The sequence below is a fragment of the Rhinatrema bivittatum genome, chromosome 19 (genome assembly GCF_901001135.1).
Source record: "Rhinatrema bivittatum chromosome 19, aRhiBiv1.1, whole genome shotgun sequence".
Lineage (NCBI taxonomy): Eukaryota > Metazoa > Chordata > Amphibia > Gymnophiona > Rhinatrematidae > Rhinatrema > Rhinatrema bivittatum.
The window spans coordinates 32481466-32494930 of NC_042633.1; the positions used below are offsets into that span (position 1 = coordinate 32481466).

The following is a 13465-nucleotide window of genomic DNA, read 5'->3' on the forward strand; positions in this document are numbered from 1 at the left end:
AGTTCTCCACCAACTGAGCTGACACAGAAGTTCTAGCCATTTTTGACTATATGTAGCCCTAACTGTCTAAGATACAGTTTAGGTATTTTTCATATGAAACTTCATGTTTGAGTTTCCCCTGAGGTTGAGATGTAAGGAATTTATACACACTGTTTACTTAGATAGGATTTATTACTGTAGCTTTTATGACATTCAGAACATTTAAATCGTTTCTGTCCTTTGTGTATAATTTCATGCATTCAGAGACTGTCATTGTGACTGAAACATTTATCATATTCAGATCATTTAATTGGTTATATCCCTTGTGGGTTACATCATGGCGTTGCATGTGGATTTTCTCAATGAAACGTTTATCACATTCGGAACATTCAAATGGTTTCTCTCCAGTATGCATTCTTTCACTAAGCAAGGAACACTAGGACTACAATTCCCAGAGCGCAGCAGAGCGAGAGAGCCAATCAGAAAGCAGCTTTGAGTGGTGGGATCGAAAGAGGGCATGCTGGGATCTTTAGTTCCTGGCTTTTCTTATCAGAAATTGTAACTCCAAACCCCCAGCCAGCAATGGGGGACAGTGGGACCAGGCATTGCTCAGTCTGACATGGAGTTGTATATATTGCACAATACAGTTCATGGGATAAATACTGGTTGTATATGTACAGAGTGTGAAAAAATAATAAAAAAAAAAAAGCATTGAAGGAAAGGAGAGATGGAGGGAAAGGCCTCCCCCGCCTTCAGCACAAGACTTCCGTGTTCTCAACTGTGATGTCGGACTTCTTCCGAGACACGTCTATCAGCATGACCTTCTCCACCGGGAAACCCCCTTGGAGGGAAAGAGAGGAGCAATGAGTGCAGAACACGAGCTGTCCTGATTCTGAAAACTAACATCCGAACCCGGAAGACATCTCTGCCTCCCGGCTGCGGCCCCCCACCCCTCCCCCTCCGTACCAGCACTCGGTGAGGAATCCTGTTAATCTCACCCACACACGCATGCCACGGCATACACACGTTCACACGCACGCACGTGCATGCCCTCGCTTACACATATGTGCGCACACGCACGCACAGACTCACAAGCGCTTATCTGACATCTGAAGCAGGACACACACACACATACCCCCCGCACGCGCATGGTCTCGAAACCTCGTGCGCTGCAGCATGATCTTTGGATAATCTTTAAGCTGGTGGAATGAAGGATCTCTCGGGCTGCCGAGAATCCAGGCCCATGCGGACAGAGAGATACCATGGGAGGGTGGGTCCTAGCCACATCCTCTTAAAGAGGGTAAAACTGTGAGGCCCGCTAGGGCCCCTTCCTCAGGGAATGCAAGCATCAAACGTTTTCTTGGCCTTCTGAAGATCTCCTCTGCCCAGCTCCCTCCTGCGGATGAAAGAGCCTCGTCACCAGATGTGCTGCTGCTGCCAGAGAGAAAAGCCGGGAGGGACTTACCCAGCTGCAGAAGAGGCAGCAGGTCAGCAGGAGGATGAAGGAGACTAGCACCAGGAGCGCGACTTGCCAGGGCTGGATCGTGCTGGAGTCCGAAGCTGGGGGAGCACAGAGAGAAACGTCCGGGTTAGATGGGAGGAGGGGACAGGCGGGTTCCAGTCCCGTCTCCGGCTTAAGCTCCACACCGCCCAAACTGGAGATCCGGGACCCGATTCTGGCCCTTTCTCCCCCGCCCCGGCTCAGCTCTGCCCGGCCGGAGAGCTGAGGAAACGGGTTCCATTCCTGGCTTCGGCTCCCCTGCCCCTGGCTCTGCATGGCCAGACGGCAGACCCGAGGTGCACTGCTAGTGCCCGGCCTGGTCGTTAATGGCCAGCATCTATCTACAGCAGAGGGGCTTATGGTTTGATGACAGGATACTGGCGTTAACAATGGCATGAGGAGGCACGAGAGACAATAGAAAGCTGGAGCATCGTACCTGTAGTGGTGGTGGGGGTTGTCGTGGTAGAGGTGGGGCTGGTGGTGGTAGTGGTGGTGGTGGGGCTGGTGGTGGTAGTGGTGGTGGTGCTCTGTGAATCTGTAAAGTAAGACCGACGGATTAGTTTACAGGCTTCCTGACAGCCACCTCCGGGGTGGATGGGCCTGCAGATGGCTTCCAAAGAAAAATGGTTATTAAGTGCTGTTGGATACAAGTGAGGCAAAGGGACATAAGAACTTGCCATGCTGGGTCAGACCAAGGGTCCATCAAGCCCAGCGTCCTGTTTCCAACAGAGGCCAAACCAGGCCACAAGAACCTGGCAATTACCCAAACACTAAGAAGATCCCAGGCTACTGATGCAATTAATGGCAGTGGCTATTCCCTAAGTAAACTTGATTAATAGCCGTTAATGGACTTCTCTTCCAAGAACTTATCCAAACCTTTTTTGAACCCAGCTACACTGACTGCCCTAACCACATCCTCTGGCAACAAATTCCAGAGTTTAATTGTGCGTTGAGTAAAAAAGAACTTTCTCCGATTAGTTTTAAATGTGCCCCATGCTAACTTCATGGAGTGCCCCCTAGTCCTTCTATTATCTGAAAGAGTAAATAACCGTTTCACATCTACCCGTTCAAGACCTCTCATGATCTTAAACAACTCTATCATATTCCCCCTCAGTCGTCTCTTCTCCAAGCTGAAAAGTCCTAACCTCTTTAGTCTTTCCTCATAGGGGAGCTGTTCCATAACCTTTATCATTTTGGTTGCCCTTCTCTGTACCTTCTCCATCGCAACTATATCTTTTTTGAGATGTGGCAACCAGAATTGTACACAGTATTCAAGGTGTGGTCTCATCATGGAGCGATACAGAGGCATTATGACATTTTCCGTTCTATTAACCATTCCCTTCCTAATAATTCCTAACATTGTTTGCTTTTTTGACTGCTGCAGCACACTGAGCCGACGATTTTAAAGTATTATCCACTATGACGCCTAGATCTTTTTCCTGGGTGGCAGCTCCTAATATGGAACCTAACATCGTGTAACTAAAGCATGGGTTATTTTTCTCTATATGCATCACCTTGCACTTGTCCACATTAAATTTCATCTGCCATTTGGATGCCCAATCTTCCAGTCTCACAAGGTCCTCCTGTAATGTATCACAATCCGCTTGTGATTTAACTACTCTGAACAATTTTGTATCATCCCCAAATTTGATAACCTCACTCGTCGTATTCCTTTCCAGATCATTTATATATATATTGAAAAGCACCGGTCCAAAAGCCCTGAGGCACTCCACTGTTTACCCTAATCTCGAGGCCACACACATTCCCAGGAGCACGCCTGAATTTTAACCTCTAGGCTACACCTCCTCCTAAATTCTAACAAATTTGTCCTAATAATCTTTTATTTCTTTAAATGGGAAACCCCCACCCCCCACCTCAGAGCACCCAAGAATGAAACAGACCCACTCAGAGCTGTGAAACACCTCCATGCTTCTGTTCCAAAGCACTTATAACTCAGACGCGCTCTCCCCACCCCTCCACCACCACTTCCTACATGCCCCGAGTCCCAGTCACTCATTAAAGCTGTTCCAAGACATCCCTGCACGAAGGGTGAGGCCCCTTCCCCTCTCCCCCTCATCTCTCACCTGCTGTATGGTAGCTCAGAGCCAGAATCAGCACCAGAAACCCAAGAGCTGACTTGGGAGCGGCGAATCCACGAGCCATTTCCAAAAAATGAATTGGGTAGCCAAGGACGGTGGAGGAGCAGTCAATAGGAAGGCAAAGCCGGCTTGTACTGTCCCGGAGTATCGAGCAGGAGTATATATATACGTATTGGGCAGGGAGGGCATCCTGAGACCTGTAATTATCCCTCATAGACAGGGAACGACCCAGGCTCTTTCCCAACTTTGCAAAAGACAAACACACATCCAGGGAAGAGCTGTATCAACAAATACTCATCAGTCCCGGCCTAGGCCTGAGTCATGCCTCGTGTCCTCGTCTCCATCTCTGTGCCCCATTTCCTTGTGACCTGGTGCTGAGGCCATCAGAATCCGGGGTCCTACTCATCTCTCTCTCGACATATGAAAGGCCCGTGTCGGTCGGTCTGTCATATCTGTCTGTGGTCACCAGGTGGCGCTCTGAACAGTGGAAGAGGCACCGTGCAAAGACGATACGCTCTGTCTGCAAAGCCCTGTGGGAATTGGAAGATAAACCACACTGGGACCAAGGGGCAAAAAGGAATCTGCCCCGTGGGAGGGGGGAAAAAAAAAAGCCGTGGGCCAGATGCAGATAGCAGGGGCGAAGGGGCAGCAAGGCAGAGGACAGATGCAGTGGGAGGGATGTGTAAAGAAGAGGGGACAGTGCTGGTGTCAGTCTGAGGAAGCAGGAACGTTATTGTCCTATCACTCAGGCCCATACAGTAAAAATCGCAGGAGAGCGGGCGAGCGCGCACAGGCCACTCTCCTGTGCGCAAGATTCAGTAAATAAAATTATTCAAATTAGGGCCTGCAGTAAAAAGAGGCGCTAGGGACACTAGCGCGTCCCTAGCGCCTCTTTTTTGACAGGAGCGGCGGCGGGTTTGACAGCCAACTCTCAATTTTGCCGGCGTCGGTTCTCGAGCCCGCCGACAGCCACGGGTTCGGAAATCGGATGCCGGCAAAATTGAGCGTCCGGTTTTGAACCCGTGAGCTGTGGGCACATTTTAATTTTTATTTTTTTTTTAAATTATTTTTTACTTTTGGGACCTCCGACTTAATATCGCCATGCTTTTCTGTGCACTTTCCCGGTGCCGGCAGAAATGAACGCCAGCCTTTGGGTAGGAGCTAATTTCTGAAAGTAAAACGTGCGGCTTGGTGAATCGCGCGGGAATAACTAATAGGGCCATCAACAGCCATTTGCATGTTGCGGGCGCTATTAGTTTCGGGGGGGGTTGGACGCGCGTTTTCGACGCGTTATTACCCCTTACTGAATAAGGGGTAAAGCTAGCGCGTCCAAACGCGGGATAACAATGCTCTCCGCCGGAGCGCACTGTACTGTATCGGCCTGACTATTTGCTCCACTAAATGAAGTGGCTGTTTCTCCCGCTGACGGGGTGGTTCGTAGCGCTCACTAGAGCTGGGCCAACTGCGCTTTTGCTGCCAGAATTACGCACCGGACGGCCCGAGCGGCCCTGGATGGTTTCGGCCGGTCCTTTCTAAAGCGTTGCTAGATGTGCGCAGCGCTGGGCGGGCACTCGGAGGACACCGGCCCCTGGCTCCGTGGAGCTCGCAATCTGGCCACGGGACGGAGACAAAATAAGTAGGGGGGCTTCAGGAAACGCATTTATTACAGGATTGCTTGGTTAAAACCCGAAAGGGAGAGGCACGGTTTCTTCCAAAGCAGCCTCAAGAAAGCGGGGGGAGGTTTTTGGTTTTTTTTGGGTGGGGGGATTTGAATATGGCCGGAAAGGGTAAGGGGGGAGGAGGGCACACGGCCCGCCATGCGACGAAGGCTGTCCCAGGCGTACAGCGCATCAAGGCGGAGAAGCCCGGGCTTGGGAATTGACGGCAGGAGAAGGTTAAAAAAAAAAAAAGCAGCTTGACCGGTGAGGGTAGGTCAGACACTGGGCCCGGTGACAGCCTGGAAGGACTCCAGGACTGGGGCGACCATTAGAAACTGGTTCTCCTCCCAATGTACCCGATTAAAAGATTGCCCCTCAAAGCTTACAGATCATTGCCGTCACCTAGCACCACTGGGCCTGTAGCACCTCATCCCTCAGGCTGACGCAGCCGTTGTCAAAAAAAAAATAAAATAAGACCCTTGTGGACCACCTTGCCCCTCTGCTCTGACACCACGGACCCTATTCGGTCTACGGTGATCTCTCTCCGACACCCTACTCTTCCCACCTCGCTTTGTAACGGGGCCAAGAGCTGACAGTCTTTACGGCACGTGAGCAGAAGATTTTTTTTTTTTTTTAATTCCAGGGTGGAGATTATAAGAAGAACGTGATTAAAAAACAAATGCACATCCCTGGCCAAAAAGTACAGTTCGTCAGTGATAGGAGTGAAACAGCAAACCGTCCCCGCGTTCCTGAACCAGCTCATGCATGGGACTTTCCTATTCCTGTCGAGGCACTGACACCGCAGACGTTTATGTAGTGAGCGATAAACTGATTACAGCATCGCGTACGCTGAACGAAACGTTAACGCCCCGCCTCAAGCACAAAGGGTGACGCCGGCGGAGCTTGCGCCAGCGCTGAGTAACGCGAAGGCGTCTCGCGCGTCTCCCGTCAAGGCGACGAATCCGGGGACCCCCCCTCTACGCGCCCCCCCCTGCCTGGTTTAGTCGCAGCTTAGGCTGGAGCGGCTCTGGAGGGAACTTCGTAGTGGAAATCATGTTGCAGGGGGATTAACCCTTTTTATTAATCAGACTGGCTCAGAACATTTCTTGGCTGGCTTTGGGGAACGGAACGGAAGGAGCAAAAGAAGACGACATCTACCGGGACGTAAAAGTGAAACATGGAAAGCATTCCAATGATAGGGTGGAGGGGGAATGGGGGGGCCTGAGGGGTGAGGGGGAGGTTGATGGGTGGTCAGGAGCTGTCAGGCAGTAGAATTGTGTGGCTCATAATGAGCTGAGAAATGCACATCTTTGCTGAGTGAGTCCCTTCTTGTCCCATTCTGAGCCGAGGAAGTGCTGCCCGGGTTTTGGACGGGTAAACCTGAGCACACAAGTCATGCTCATGTGTAGGTTTACCTGGATTGTGCGGGGGCAGAGTCAGAGGGGTGTTGGGATTTAACACACATATGTTTGGGTTTTCTAAATTATGCACATATTTAAGAGGGTGGTGCCACTGAAGCCTATGGAGATGAATGGTGTTATGTAGCCCCGGTGCAATAGAACTAGGTGCTCCCTCATTTTTTTTGAGGCCTGTAGCTGGTGTGAACGAATGAGGAATCCTGTGTGAATCAGCACCTAGATGCCAGTGCGCCGTAAGCCCTTTCCTCAAAGACTGTGGAACTCCTTCTATGTGGAGGCCAGGTGATCCCTTCGTATTTGTTTTGTGACCTCCTAGAGGTTCAAGATTTAAGATCCGCAGACTCAGCCTGCAGGAGGGGAGCTCCAGATCGAACACCTCACCAGTCTAGCGTCAGTACCGGCATGGAAAAATCCAGCAAGCCCCTAAGACTCCCAGGCTAGGCTTGTCTACTGCCTCTAGGAGGCCAGTATTACCAACAAAATCGCCCCCTTCCAGGATCACCTTCTGGTGTTAGCATCTAAGGACCGTGAGTAAATACCAGGGATGTGAATTTGTTTTTAAACGAATGGTAATGTGAACCGAAGCAGGTATTTTCGTTTCAGTTTATTTTACCCTGAAACGAATGCATAATCTCCCTAAAAATCCCCCACACTTTTTGGTTCGTTTCGGAAAATAGGGCACACTATTTTCCAAAACAAATAAAAATGATCCAAAAATGAATAAAACTGAAGCAAAATACTGGGAACTGAAAGGGATTCAGGGCTCCTTGGCTGAGATGCCGTAACATATCTGGGATTTCCAAACCAGTTAAGACAGTCAGCTCATGGAGGCCGGTTCTCAGGCCACAGCTGTAGTTACCCATGAAGTGCTTTTGAGTCTGGACTTTAAGCTGGCACATCGCTCCACTCAGAAAATGTGCCCGAAGGCAGTAACTTGTTTTACTGTTCTCCTTGCTGCTTTAAAGCATGAGAAGGATATCATTTACTGCAAAGCTTCCTGTGGATCAGACCTGCAAATATTTTCCCTCCTGCAAATAAAACAGACCCTGTTTTGGAACCTCAGAGCTGCAGTTGTGGTTGGTTCAACAGAGGAGCATAAGGGTGGTTTCTTGAAGTCAATTCCGAGGCTGTGTTGCTTTGGAAGTCATCCATCCCCAGAGGTGGGGGTCTGGTCAGCTTTAATGTGGGTAATTCTGTAACATCATGCATAAGTTAGCTGGCAAATATCTGTAAAAAATATCTGTAAAAATTACGCCGATTTTCAAAGCAGCCTTATGCGTTTAATTCATTATGGAAACTGCGGATTATAAAAAGCGCGCACAAACAATTACACTTGCTATTTTGGTGCGTGCGGTTTCGCCGAGGGAATTTACGCGCGCGAAGGACCGTCGGTGAGCCTTCCCAACCCCGCCCAAACTCCGCACCTCGGAGCGCCCGTTCCCTAATGTATGTGAAAGCACAAGGTAGGGGGTGTCAGTCTTCAAAGAGTTGCACGGGGAGGCTTGAGCGTGTAAAATGAGATTCCAAGCGCACGGGCGCTGTTTTTCAAAGGGGTGGGAGCCAGTGGGTCCTGGTGCCGCCGCCGGAACGGGCGTGTCATGGGCAGGTTCGTGAGCGTGGTTCGCAAGGACGCCCACGGTTCGGTGTTTTGTAAACGCGCCTTCAGATACGCTCCGCCACTTTCATTCCTGCTATTTAAGGTGCCGGATTCAAATCTCGCTTGCTTTTTTGGGGGGGGATTTGGTTCTCGGAGTGGCAGTCGGTGCTGTTCGTTAGAAACTGCTGGCAGTTCCCGGAGAGTGTTTGGAACACTTGGCTGGTGAACTGTTGTTTGTTTGTTTGTTTTTTTTTCGTCTGGCGTCTGTCTGCAGTTTCTGCCAAGTGCCTGTCATTTCTCCCGCCTTCCTCACCGTGTTTGTCTTTTCTGTTTGTCACTCGGTGTGTTTTAGGCTGTAGGGGTTGTTCTGTCATTTCTCCCGCCTTCCTCACCGTGTTTGTCTTTTCTGTTTGTCGCTCGGTGTGCTTTAGGCTGTAGGGGTTGTTCTGTCATTTCTCCCGCCTTCCTCGCCGTGTTTGTCTTTTCTGTTTGTCACTCGGTGTGTTTTAGGCTGTAGGGGTTGTTCTGTCATTTTCCCGCCTTCCTCGCCGTGTTTGTCTTTTCTGTTTGTCACTCGGTGTGCTTTAGGCTGTAGGGGTTGTTCTGTCATTTTCCCGCCTTCCTCGCCGTGTTTGTCTTTTCTGTTTGTCACTCGGTGTGTTTTAGGCTGTAGGGGTTGTTCTGTCATTTCTCCCGCCTTCCTCGCCGTGTTTGTCTTTTCTGTTTGTCACTCGGTGTGCTTTAGGCTGTAGGGGTTGTTCTGTCATTTTCCCGCCTTCCTCGCCGTGTTTGTCTTTTCTGTTTGTCACTCGGTGTGCTTTAGGCTGTAGGGGTTGTTCTGTCATTTTCCCGCCTTCCTCGCCGTGTTTGTCTTTTCTGTTTGTCACTCGGTGTGTTTTAGGCTGTAGGGGTTGTTCTGTCATTTCTCCCGCCTTCCTCGCCGTGTTTGTCTTTTCTGTTTGTCGCTCGGTGTGCTTTAGGCTGTAGGGGTTGTTCTGTCATTTCTCCCGCCTTCCTCGCCGTGTTTGTCTTTTCTGTTTGTCACTCGGTGTGTTTTAGGCTGTAGGGGTTGTTCTGTCATTTCTCCCGCCTTCCTCGCCGTGTTTGTCTTTTCTGTTTGTCACTCGGTGTGCTTTAGGCTGTAGGGGTTGTTCTGTCATTTTCCCGCCTTCCTCGCCGTGTTTGTCTTTTCTGTTTGTCACTCGGTGTGTTTTAGGCTGTAGGGGTTGTTCTGTCATTTCTCCCGCCTTCCTCGCCGTGTTTGTCTTTTCTGTTTGTCACTCGGTGTGCTTTAGGCTGTAGGGGTTGTTCTGTCATTTTCCCGCCTTCCTCGCCGTGTTTGTCTTTTCTGTTTGTCACTCGGTGTGCTTTAGGCTGTAGGGGTTGTTCTGTCATTTCTCCCGCCTTCCTCGCCGTGTTTGTCTTTTCTGTTTGTCACTCGGTGTGCTTTAGGCTGTAGGGGTTGTTCTGTCATTTTCCCGCCTTCCTCGCCGTGTTTGTCTTTTCTGTTTGTCACTCGGTGTGCTTTAGGCTGTAGGGGTTGTTCTGTCATTTTCCCGCCTTCCTCGCCGTGTTGTCTTTTCTGTTTGTCACTCGGTGTGTTTTAGGCTGTAGGGGTTTGTTCTGTCATTTTCCCGCCTTCCTCGCCGTGTTTGTCTTTTCTGTTTGTCACTCGGTGTGCTTTAGGCTGTAGGGGTTGTTCTGTCATTTCTCCCGCCTTCCTCGCCGTGTTTGTCTTTTCTGTTTGTCACTCGGTGTGTTTTAGGCTGTAGGGGTTGTTCTGTCATTTCTCCCGCCTTCCTCGCCGGGTTTGTCTTTTCTGTTTGTCACTCGGTGTGTTTTAGGCTGTAGGGGTTGTTGTTTTTTTTATTTTTTCTTGCGTTTCTGTTCCTTTGGGTTGGTGAGGTGGTGAGTGTGTGCGCGCCTGTATTTGGAGAACGAGCTGTGGCCGTGGGTGTTACTGGTGGAGGGTCTAGGTGTCAACAGTGGTGGGGATGGTAATTCCGGCAGTGAGTGCTTATCCATGTGTGAATGGGGGGGGGGGGTTGGAACCAGTGTCAGCGGAGGGAGAGGCAACACAGGAGGAGGAGGGAACCCCTTGGAGAGGATTGGGACGAGGAGCAAGCCACGAGCACTTTCTGGTTCAATAAGGAAATCATTTTATACCTCTTGCCAGAAGCTGGAGGGGAATCTGCACCCTTCCTCACAGAGAGGTCATGACATGCCAGTCCCTCTCAAAGTGACCAGTCCTGGCCTTGTTTTGCCACCAGCAGCTACCAGACAAGCCGGTCTGCCACCTCACTCTGTGCTGCATAGTTTCTGAGTGCTTTTTCAGGACAACAAATCAGTATATTTCTATTCCTGATGATAGCACCAACACCAAACCATGGCAGTTTTTCGGCATTGCTCATTTCCCATCGCTTTTGGGGGCAATTAATTGCACATACGTAGAAATCAAGCCGCCTCCTGGGAGTGAGGCCAGCTTCTGCAAACACAAGGGCTTTCTCTCCCTCAACATGCAGGTGGTCTGCGAACCAGCGGTCTCATTACCGATGTTGTACTGAGGTGTTCAGGCTCCTGCTGTGATGCCTACATTCCTTCTCAGTCAGGCCTTGACGACCAAGTCATGCATGGACACATCACTAGGGGATGGCTTCTAGGTATGTATGCAACTCACACAATCACTACAACCACGCGTCGACAACTAACCATTGCTCTCTTTTCTCGTTCGGTTCCTAACAGGTCTTACATCTCTTCCCAAGGAGGCCCGCTCAAGTCTCACCAAGACCAAGCACCAGAGCTTCACCTTCTCAGCCTTCTCCCCCACAGGCGATAGAGCACCAGAGCTTCACCTTCTCAGCCTTCTCCCCCACAGGCGATAGAGCACCAGACCTTCACCTTCTCAGCCTTCTCCCCCACAGGCGATAGAGCACCAGACCTTCACCTTCTCAGCCTTCTCCCCCACAGGCGATAGAGGTTATACACTGAAAACCTGGTTTATGGTCCCATTCCATACCCAAGAGTGTGGCATAGGAGTGCTACAACCAGGCCCACTGGCAGACCAGGGCTATTACAGAGAGGGCTTTTGGGCTACTCAAAACCTGCTTTCGGTGCCTGGACAAATCTGGGGGATGTCCGCCCTATGGCCCCACTAAGGCCTGTGATATGTTTCTAGCCTGCTACATTCTGCATAATCTGGCTAAAACCCATGGCCTGCATTCTCCTAAGGGTGAAGATCTACAGCCCGCTGAGCCTGAAGAGGAGGAAGAGAAGGAGGCATCAGAAACAGAAGATTAATTGCAAGAAATGCAAAGCCATGCCCATGATGAGGCAGTCCTACCAGAGAAATACATTGATCATGAGACATCTTTAATGTGAGCGCATATTTATTTAAAAGTGAAGGTGATATGGGCTGTATACATAGATGCACAAATATATATGTGATTATAAAAACAGTGAAATTAATTTCCACAGCTGGTCCCTGTTTTTTTCCTGTTGCAAAAGGCTCCTTCAATCTTGCCACTTGACAGCTAGGCCTCAGGGGGTGAGGCTGGAGCGCACACTGGCCTCTGAGGGAACGGTCAGCTCTGGCAGTGGTAAGGGGTCAAGGCTCACACAAGGGAGAGGGGGAGAGAGAGGAGGAGAAGGAAGAGGTGGAGGAGAGGCTAGAAGTGGATCAGAAAAGGTGAGCCGAGGCCTAAGGTAGCTCCGGGTGGGGAGGGTGAGTAGCAGCCTTAATTCCAAGTTCAACACCCTGCATGCCCTCACGGTGGACTTTTCTTGCTTGGATTTTGCTCTGCACCCTCTCAAAGCAGTTCATCCCCTCTTAACAGGAAGTGAATGCCACCTCTGGATCTTCCAGACTCACCAACATGGTGGCACCTTCCTCGCTATTGTATTGTTGCATCTCCTAAACACGTGAAGCACTCACATCCTCCACTGGAAGCTCCTCCTCCTCCTCCTTCCTGGCACCTGCTGGCTTTCCATCACCCTGCAGCCTCTGCGCTCCCGTCTCCCTCCTGAACGCTCGGCAGCTCCACTGAGTGGGCCCCGGCCTGACCACACGATCTGCCACAACAGTGTGACTGCAGCACGACCTCTGTGAATCTACATCGGCCTCTTCTCCTGCAAATAGCTAAACAAGAATTGTGAGAGCTGTCTGGAGCTTAAGGCCTGCTGCTAACTGTTAGTGCTGAGGGGAGGGTTTATAGCAACAAAAGTGACTTGCAATGGCGCCTGCACTCAGGAATGCACACAAGGCCTTAGCCTGTGGCTATCTCTGTCTGATGCATGCCTCAAGCCACTCAACATTGAAGGGCTTGCCTTTTGCAAGACATTACATCATGCACACAGAGAACTGGGGTAGGGCCCAACTCTTGATACTCCCCTGTACTAATTCTGTCAGTTTCTAACACTAGTTTAAACAGCACAATGCTTGCAGAGAGAGATATCTGATGCTGGCACTGAACAAAAATAAGACCAATGCTCATCCAGGGGCCACAGATAAAGCTGGCACACCAGGCAAGGCCAAGCTGCCAAGATAACCTCTTACAGGAGGCTGAGGCTTTGGACTCTACAGCTCATGCAAGCAGGCCTTGGAAGAGGCAGAGTGTGGCTCGGGAAAGGATTGCCACAGGAACCGCAATGCCTGGGAATAGAGTCTCTGCCACGTTAGCATCTTTGTCAGATGCCACGTCATGCAAGTGTTGGGTAGCCCCAGAGAGGGGAAAACCATGTGCAGGGGTTCACATCTAAAGCCAACTGGTAGAGCTTACCTTGGGTCCTGTTTGATTATGGAGGTAGCTAGCTTCAGGGACGGTGCTGAGTACCTGGCATTCACTTGCAGATAATCTGAGTGCCCCCGAAGGAGCTGCAGCATTTATTCCCACCTGCATGGTTTTGACCTCCCGGTGCAGAACCCACTATTTGTGATGTAGGTCGGGTCCTCTTTGTTGCACTCAATAATGGAACACAGCGTTGAGCTCGTTCACTGTGGCATTCACTCAAGTGGATTCCTTACCATGCAGAAGTCCCTGCATTTCTTTCTTTGGCTAGCAAGGCCTTTCCTTGGGCTGGTAATTGGGTTTGTGCAAATGATCGCCCTTCTTGGCAGCCATCATGCGCGTTCTGAGTAGCGGATGCGTGTGCAGATGTAAAATGCCTGCCTTCGGCGCCTAATTTCCAGTCATCTACGTGCTCGTAATTGTACGTGT

General features: G+C 50.4%; 1 long non-coding RNA gene across 1 annotated transcript; it reads right to left on the reverse strand.

Annotated features, from left to right (window-relative positions):
- Positions 1-218: 218 nt before the first annotated feature.
- On the reverse strand, positions 219-1957 carry LOC115081123. Its single transcript, XR_003853734.1, has 3 exons — positions 1917-1957; positions 1445-1539; positions 219-820 (listed from the first exon to the last, which is right to left on the reverse strand). It is a non-coding gene; the product is annotated as an uncharacterized LOC115081123 (long non-coding RNA).
- Between the last annotated feature and the right edge of the window lie 11508 nt (positions 1958-13465).